This window comes from Malaya genurostris, chromosome 3 (genome assembly GCF_030247185.1).
Source record: "Malaya genurostris strain Urasoe2022 chromosome 3, Malgen_1.1, whole genome shotgun sequence".
In the NCBI taxonomy this organism is placed as follows: Eukaryota; Metazoa; Arthropoda; class Insecta; order Diptera; family Culicidae; genus Malaya; species Malaya genurostris.
Window position 1 is genome coordinate 244,746,279 of NC_080572.1, and position 9,541 is coordinate 244,755,819.

Sequence of the window (9,541 nt, forward strand, 5' to 3'; positions counted from 1 at the left end):
TATAAGTTCATCATAAATCGTCGTTTGGTCTATAATTTAATCATGAATAGGCGCTGGAAAAGTTGAAAGAAGATCCACTTTTTTATCGAAAAAATGTGTTCATTTCATTTCATCATTTTTGGTTGAATGGATACGTCAACATGCAAAATTTCCACATCTGGAGTTGAGACCAGCCAGAAGTATTGCAAGAACTGCCAATGCATCCCAAAAAAGTCACTGTTTGGAGTGGATTATGGGCTGGTGGCATTATACGTGAACTATCGGCCGATATGTTGGAGAGAGTGGGCTAAAATTGGACCTGGCGCATGGGTCATCTGAAGCGGAGTCGCGGCCAACATTTGCATGAAATCATCTTCAATCGATTTTAATAAAGATTTCATCTATTTCCTCAAATTTCTTGTGTTATTTTTGAAAATCAAATCCAATACTTCTTGAAAAATCACCCTATATGTAAAAGGCATTATTGCAGAACTAGGTGGATTAGAACAGGTTTCTTCATTGAGATAATGCTTGAAATTATTTTAAATAGATAAAAAAAAATCCAGATTGATTCGTATAAAGACTGTCCCATAAAGTATGGACGCAACCAAAAACCGCTAACATTTCGCAATGGTTCAGAATCTGTCAATTTTTATGGCTGCGTCCTGTTATTTACACTCTTCTCTAACCACTTGTGCAGTTGTTTTTTTCGTTTTCATTAGTTTGTTTCAAAATGCGTGGACTTTCAGTAGAACAACGTCGAAAAATTGTGTACAAATGGTGAACAGAACGCGGACTGTCACTGAGAAAGATAGCAAAAATGGAAGGAGTAAGTAAAAAAGTCGTGCGAAATGCAATCAGGTAGTTCGGTGAGGATAACACCTTTGAGGATAAACCGAAAACGGGTCTAAAAAAAGGTCCTGCTAACCCTCGGTTGGATAAACGTATACTGAAGGCGTTCTAGCAAAAGAAGGAGGTTTCAGTTCGGGATGTGGCCAAAAAAGTGGGCACTTCGAAGTCAAATGTTCTTCGTTTAAAGAACGTTTGAATCTTCGAACCTATAAGAAGCAGAAACAACCAAAACGTAGTCCGAAACAAGAAGCATCGATCAGGCCGAGGGTTCGAAAGCTGTACAATACGATTCTTGCTGGAAATTTGAACTGCATAATCATGGACGACGAAACCTACGTGAAACTCGATTACAAATCTTTGCCGGGACCACTATATTATACGGTGCGAGAAGGGCAAGTATTAAACCAGTCCGAGACATCGATTGAAGTCGAAAATTTTGGTTAGAAAGCTATGGTCTGGCAAGCAATTTGTAGCTGCGGTAAGATTTCGAAACCCTTCATCACCACTGCTTCAATGAACAGCGAAATATACATCAAGGAATGTTTACAAAAACGACTTCTACCCATGATTCGAAGCCACAAGGATCCTGTTGTCTTCTGGCGAGATCTTGCTTCTTGCCACCACTCGAAATCAACGGTAGAATGGTATACTACCAAAAATGTCACTTTCGTCTCAACGGACATGAATCCACCAAATTGCCCACAGCTTCGACCAATTGAAACGAAACCATTCAACAGTTCGGAAAAGAATGTAATACCAAAAGATGGTTTCTCTACGCTTTCAAACGTTTGGCCTGCCATAATACCAGGTATAGCGGTATTAGAGATGGTCGGGTAAGAAATTTCGTAAAACCAGAACCCGACCCGTACCCGAGTGAAAATTTAAAAACTTACCGGTACCCGACCCGAACCCGATTTTACTTTCAAACTCGAACCCGACCCATATCCGATAAAAATATAAAATTGTTCTCCCGTTCCCGACCTGCAGACGAAAAAAATTGAGTACTCGGGTTTGAACACCAAAATTTTGGATCCAAAATCGTCCAGTACCCGTTCAAAATGAAAAAAATCGTCATACGTACCCGACTCGAACCATATAAACATTTTTTTCTGAGCATGAGCCCGACCAATACCCGTCGGGTTCGGGTTCGGATCGGGTATCGGGTACAAATATCCGAAACCCGACCTTCTCTAACCGGTACGAAGTGAGCGTTTTGATACAAATGTGTCGATAATGAGCTTTTGGTGTGAATGAGCCTTATTGCCATTCTCTATAGAAAGGTTTCAGAATTGCTGGAAAAAACAACTATCGAACGGAGCCTCGGAGCCCCATATTGTTATATATCATTCGACGCGATCTGGAATAACTCCGGTGTTTTTGGACCGCTGCGGTTCCGTATGAGTCAGCATGGACTAGAAGAAAATCTGTTTTTTTTGACACCGGACGCATCGAAATTGATCAACGGTATCAAGAGTTATGATTTTTTGAATAAATAAATTCGTTGAAAATCCCTACCCGAGCGTTTGAGTGTTAATTAAACACATCAAATCGTGCGATTGATTGCTCATCAAACTCATTTTCAAATTAATGCATGGTTTCCGTGCCGTGTAGCACGTGCTACCATCACATAGAAACTGCTTCTTTAATTTTCGGAAAAAGATCATCGAATGGCACCTTTCTTCATTGACCCAAACCATGTGGTCGTAACTTAACTTTTAACTCCGAATTCCTGCATGCTGTTTGTTCATGTATCCATTGAGATGAGCATGATCATTGATAAGATACCTCATCAGTATGGTAATCCGACCCACCTGTCATCATTCGAGTTAAATTTTTTCAGTATATTTTAACAAACCAAACTCATTAAAAATCACCCTCCAACACTCTCCCGTTTTGAAATTATATAGCTTGACTGCATCATCATGAAACTTTCAGCAAAGCATATTATGGGCGATAAAAAGATCATACCACAAAACAAATCTTTTTCCATAACCGTTGTTGAAGTCATCTTGTTTGGACCACGCACCAGGTTAGATTGAGGACTCCAATAACACCGCCTTTCGAACGTTGCAAATAACAACTTTCTTCCGCCAAAACACGTTTGCAAAGTGACTCAAGATAAAAACTGTAAATGCAAGCCAATCTGTCTGTGCAAGGTTACCGGAAGAAATGTTTTCATTCGTGTAAAATTAAGAACCAAGAAACATTCAAAAGATCGGATGCGCATGTATGAAAAACTTGTTTCGACGATCTAACTGGACTGCTTCTACCAAAATGATGCTCATTGCAAGAAGAGAAGGGCAACCATACTTTAAGCTTCAGTCTGCCGACTGTAGTTAGTATGTTGTGGTGAATAGTTTGTGATGAATATTTCCAAATTTAATGTGTCGGAGTTGTCCCATTCCAAAAAGGGAAAACCGGTTTCTTTTCATTGATCGAAAAAATTCGGTAATCTGTGGAATCACAGCAAAAAATTAAAAGAATTACTACAACGGAGCAGTGCTCCCCAATTTATCAGAACATTGAATCAAGTTCATGGTCTACCTTAACAATGTGGGGTGCGGCTCTGGCAAGAAAATATCGCAAATGGAACAACGGGTAACTTCACATGTTGGTTTATTAGATCGTTCGATACTAATTTCCCTCGTATTGGGAGTCCACGCAGGGTAGTCATAGAACGTAAACAAATAATTTAAACGTCTGATGGAAGCAACAAGTTATTTGGTTTAATTTAGTGCGAGATTAAAAGTGTAGAAAGACGTTATCGAAAGGAGAATGTTCAACCGAAAAAATAACTTGCTTACCAACCTAACTGGATTTTGGCATACCACATTGAGTATAGGTTATTTTTTGTCTGGTGAACTTAAAAAGAGAATGTACGTTGATGATATGAGAAATTCTTCACATAGTTTGGACATCTGGAACCTTGATCGTGATAAAATGTAGGGGAGAGATGCAATAAATGGGGAAGTTCGATATCTTCCAGAAAATTATTTTATTTGCTTCCATACTAAGTATTTTTAAACACAAATATCAAAAAAAAAATGAAATAACATAACAAATATTAAAACAAATTCACTTTTCTAATATATAAATTTTCAGAACTCTCTTTCTACTGAGGAAAAAAAAAGAATAACTGCGTTGAGGTACATTGAAAATTTTAGTCTTTATGATTATTACAGCAAAAGTTTTCATTTATTTGAACTTCACATTTTTTCGGGAATGTACACTTAGGCTGGTGCTCATCTCACGAATTTAACCACTTTCGCGCATAAATCGGGACATGTTTAACTGATAACACGATCAATGCCACCAGCGTGAATTCCACACCATACCGTGCACTTTTCTGGGTGTAAACTTGTCTCGAGAACTTCGTGAGGATACATTTTGATTGTTCACAATTCCATTTAGCCAAAAATGTTATATCCAGTGAGCCGCCTATTAACGACAAAAACCACACAATAATCTGTGCGTTTCGCGAATTGAACTATTGTTCTCGAAACGAATTTTCACTATTTGGGGCGTTGTTCTGGTGTAAACTTATCCATAATGAATTGTCATTGGGGGTGAGTTTTTTCAAAAATCGGTGTAGAAATTTACAAGAGAAAACTCGTTACAAATCATCGTTACGATTTTGCGCACATGAATTACTGAAGCATCTCTATGAGCCAATTGCTGCTTAACAAAACGATACCTTTCAAAACGGTAGTTAAATTGCTAACACGCGTAGAAAACTTAAAATGGTGATGGGATATACTGTTAGAACTTTGCGCTTACTCCCTCCCTGCCAACCCTACGATTTATTTAGTATATATTATCGTTCTCATGGGTCTATGAATGAATTTATCATAAAATACCACGGACTTGTCAATATTCCCCCGAGCTATTATTATTTTATAGAATTCTTATGTTTACAGCTGCTATTTTAGGCCAAAATTTGCGCGAAATTTTGTTCGCCACGTTTAAGAATTAGAAAGATTCTGTGGTTTGTGTATATAAATTGACAGAACATTTACGAAACCGATTTTAAGTTCAATACACTGGGAAGGGATGGTTTTCTTTGAATTATTTTCAATCAGATTGCGAAAGGATAATTAAAATAGTTAGTTACGGAGTTTCCCAAGGAGGTCACCTTAAACCGTTCATATTTTTACTTTATCTCAAAGATTTAAACTTTTCGATCAAGCATAAGAATTATTTTTTTCCATGTTATCGAATCCATAACCGATGAAAGTTTTTACAGGATCAATTGAATAATTGGTCAAATTGGTTTAATCTTAGCACAATCGTTTTCAGTGCCTCCAAATGTTCCTTCATTGATTTTAGTCGTAAACAGTCTATAGTAAACTTCGAAAATAATATTGCACAAACAATACTCGAACGCAGATCATCTGTAAATAACCAAGTTCCAAGTAGAATTTTGAGAAGCATATGGAACTTTGTATCTCCGAAGCCCCTCCGAAGCTTCATGAATTTATTTTCGGTGTTACTACAAAACATATATTACTCAAAAGCTGTTGCGCTTCGGTGCGTTCTACGCTTGAAAATATTACAGTAGTCTGGTTATTCTATTACCAAAACGATGTCCAACATATCGAAGCAATACAATGATTTTTTTTTGTTTTTCGCACTTCGCCGTTTTCAATGAAGATTCTCTTTGGATCTTCCGAATTACCATGCCAGAAAGAAAAACTAATTGATCATGATTCATAATCTGCCCGTCGCCTTTTTCGCAACTTTTGTAGTGAATCGTCAATCACGAATTAGATATTCCTTCGCCGTAATCTTCAAATTTATTATTTTCTTCGGATTCCCCACGATTCCTAGGACTGATATGAGTAAAACGAACCCTTCCTCAGCAGGTGCCGCATTTTCAATTACTCACGGAACGACCGAAATCAGCATTTTCGCGAAAAATTTAGTTGATTTGCTGATTTTAGTTAGTTATTTTTTGAGACAACTAAAAAAATCTTACTTTTGCTGATTTAGATTTTTTATTCTCATTCCCTTAATAATAATAAAATATTTGTTGAAATGACTATTTTTTTTAGTTGAATTCACAAATTAAATGTACTGTCATTTCTTAGCTAAGGCACACTACATATCCAGTCAACTAATTTTTTAGTTGAATTAAAGAAATATAATGTTGTTTTCAACCAATATGAATGGTTGAATTGGCTTCTGCAATCTGCAGCTATATGGCGCCCTGTCACCGAGAAAATGTTAACACTTTAATGACTACTAGCCACTAGATGGCACACTACTGCCGAAAAAAATTCAGACGCGGTTGTCTTTTCTATATTGGCAGGTATAAATACGATGTTGTGTTGGAGAAAAAGACATAAACGAAACGTAAACATCTTTTTGAATTTTTTTTCTTCTAAATCACTGTTTTCTTCATTCTCACTGAAAACTTTGAGCACTCGGAAAACAAAAACCGAATACAAATAGTACACCGGACGGCGCAGCTCGGAAGGTTTGAAGATACAAAAAAACTTCATCACAATTAGAGTGAAACGTTCGAAATTCACTTCACTGTTCCGCGTAAAAACATTATTACGCACAATCGCTTCAAGTGCGCACAAATTCTGAATAAATACGATTTCCACTAACAGTTTACGACATTTTTACATATCGGTTTAGAAATGGATTTAATGGATTGTTTTGCTTTGACACTTCTCATGAGTTTTTGGCTAATAAACTTGTTAATAATACCCATTTCAGTTTTGGTTTTTTGTGCTGTCCTTCAGTAATGATGGTGATAGATAAATAGAAACAAATTTTCTGATTTCAATAACAAAATTAGTTGTCAATGAGAATTTCGTGTTGGATTGAAATATTGCTGGTTTGAGTCCAGGATATTCACCAACTAAACACATTCTCTAAAACTAAGAGTTTTTTCAGCAAAGTAAATTCTCAATTTTAACTAATTTTATAGTTATTTTGGAAATTTTGTTGTTAAAATCAACTGATTCAAAAACAGTAATACGAATTAGGCGCAGAGCTAATTTCGGTCGTTCCGTGCTGTTTCATTTACCACGTAAAATTGTCAAGAAACTTTGCTCAGGTCTTGGTAGTTTTAGTAAGTCTTAGTGTGATTAGTTTTACTGTGGAAGCATTAGATTCAAGAAAAATTTATTATTTGAATGATTGTAATCTGTTGATGCAAACCATGAGGAGGTTTTACCAAAGCTAAATAATAAAGACCTGAATGTGACGAGAAGCATTTGAAAAATAAATCTGGTACGTTGATGAATATAGCTGGTACTTTCTATAATGACCGCACTCACCGCTTGACGGCGCGCGCACTATTGACTGTATTTCTGTTGTGAGTGCCGAAAGTAAACGTCAATAGTGATGCCAACTTTCCTTGTAGTAAAATCCGTAGATTCGGTTTCAAGTGTACCTATACTCGTAATTTTATACGTAACAGCTTGAAGCTCTAAGCCATAAAGACAGGATTCCAAAAATGAGTGATCGGTGACGAATAGATGAACTTTAACTTTTTTAAGTATTGATCAGACGAAAGATAAAACATTTTTATTTTAATTAATGCTATGAATGACTCTTAGTGAGCATCGAATCATTCAAAATCTTTCTTTTAAGTGAATGTTGACAGATTTATTGGCTGTTATCAGAAAAAAGTACGCGATTTTATGATTCTCCGTAGATATCTGGAGAAATAATGCGAAATCTGAAAATTTCCGGAGAGATAAGGAAAAATCCGTAGATTTTAGAAGGCTCGTCCGTAGATCCGTAGAAAACACTGAAATCCGTATATGTACGGATAAATCCGTAGGGTTGGCATCGCTGCAGGGAAGTCAGATTTGTACATTTAGCAGATATGCCTACTGATTTATTGAAATGCGTAGACTTTAAAAGTACTGTGTTTTGGTAATTATTTATAAATCATATCTATTCGCGACCTAGAAGGAACGGTGCTGCTATCTATGAAAGTTTTATCTGTGTGTGAAGTGAATGTAAACAAAGCAGGGTACTTTTTCACTCAACTAAAATTAATTATTTCTCTGTTTGCTCATTTGATTTTTTCAACGTTGAAGTACTAAAAAGATTAAACGACTTCTATTTAGTTTTTAAAATTTATTTTGATCAAACAACTATTCTTAGTTATTTTAATGCGGCAATCCAGTGCATTACAATACAGAGGAAGGTAATTGAGATTTATTTAAGAATTTTTTTCTTTGAATATTGTAGGTCATGGATCTGAAAAGTTGCTCGAATGGGCTTGCAAAAACATTTCATGACAGTGTTTGTAATTCTGATGAGAACAGTGTTATGTTCCAGATTTAGTATATCGATTCAATCCCCCCCAAACAAGTAAAATAAATGATACGTAATATGGATTCAATGATTCAGAATCGAGTCAACGAAAATTACTTGGGTTCAATTTACATTTCTCTGGTAATAAATTGTGTTCCCCCCAGTAAGTATTGAATATTGTTCTAGCTCAAATTCACACAATTGTAATTCGTATTCTGTTCTCAGGTTTGAACCTCCCAACTATGCGAGTAATTCTGAGGACTTCTTCTGTACCCGCTGCTTCCTGCCCCTACTAAGGAGTTGAGCTGTAATTTTATCGATTGTCGTTCAATGCGTGTCGTCAATTTGTAAACTTATATATTTATGTATTTATTAAATTTATTCATCTGACAATAAAATGAATTTAATGAACAAATGTCAAACGCCCTTCAAACATGATGTTATCGGTTCGGAATATCCGACCGCCGCTCGTTTTAATCTCGTTGGATGTTAACCGTTCTATTGAGTCGAGTTTCTGTAACAAATAAAAATAATAATTTTGTGATCTGGAACACGGATTAAAAAAAAACAAACCTCCATCAATGATTCAAAACAGCTATCACATGTTTGCATTTTCCAAGTACATGCAAATAACCAAGCAGAGCGTTAACTGCTAGTGCAAACTTTTATTGTATGCAGCTCGACACTTGGAGGATGACTGTAGACAAGTCGAAAATAAGCCAAATCCATCATTGTAGATCTCATCTACTCCAACTATCCGAACGGATTCCTCCGGCAGCGTAGCTAAAAACTTCCGACAAATTCATCAACACAGTGCACGTAACACCTTTTGAAGGCTCCTGAAGATGAATCGAAAAATGCATTATTTTCACATTTAAAGTGAACACTTCGACGAAAAAACTACAACACAAATAGAAAACATGCAGTTTCAATACAATTCAAAGAATTTTCAAAAAAAGCAATAGATTTTCATTCATGAATATTGTTCTGAAATGATGTTTACTTTTTTTCGCATACCGATCACTTGTTTTTTACATGGGAAAATAGACATCACACAAAGCGATTTTTTTATACTCATTAACTGAATTAGTATCTTCGAAGATTTTAAGAAACACTGGTACTTACCAATTCAAACAGTAAAACTAAAATCGAAGAAAACGGTACGTTTGAAAATTTATCACTTTTTTCTTTTGCTTGTTTACTTCCACTTCACACACATAAGCTGTCAAACTCAACTTCGTAGTCGCGAATTATAAAGACGAATTCCGGGTGATTTTGTGCACACTGACAGTTTGTCATAACACCCTCTCAGCAGGCCGTTCAATTTTGTTGGTTTTTGAGCGCTTGTTGAACGACATATTGCACGAAATATTCGTTCAATTTGCTGGAACGGTTTGTTGTTGTTTTTTCTCTTGCAAAAATAGTGTGA

General features: G+C 36.1%; 1 long non-coding RNA gene across 1 annotated transcript; it reads left to right on the plus strand.

Annotated features, from left to right (window-relative positions):
* Nucleotides 1-7,717: 7,717 nt before the first annotated feature.
* LOC131438715 (uncharacterized) lies at nt 7,718-8,495 on the plus strand. Its single transcript, XR_009230974.1, has 3 exons — nt 7,718-7,825; nt 8,047-8,275; nt 8,338-8,495. It is a non-coding gene; the product is annotated as an uncharacterized LOC131438715 (long non-coding RNA).
* Nucleotides 8,496-9,541: the final 1,046 nt, after the last annotated feature.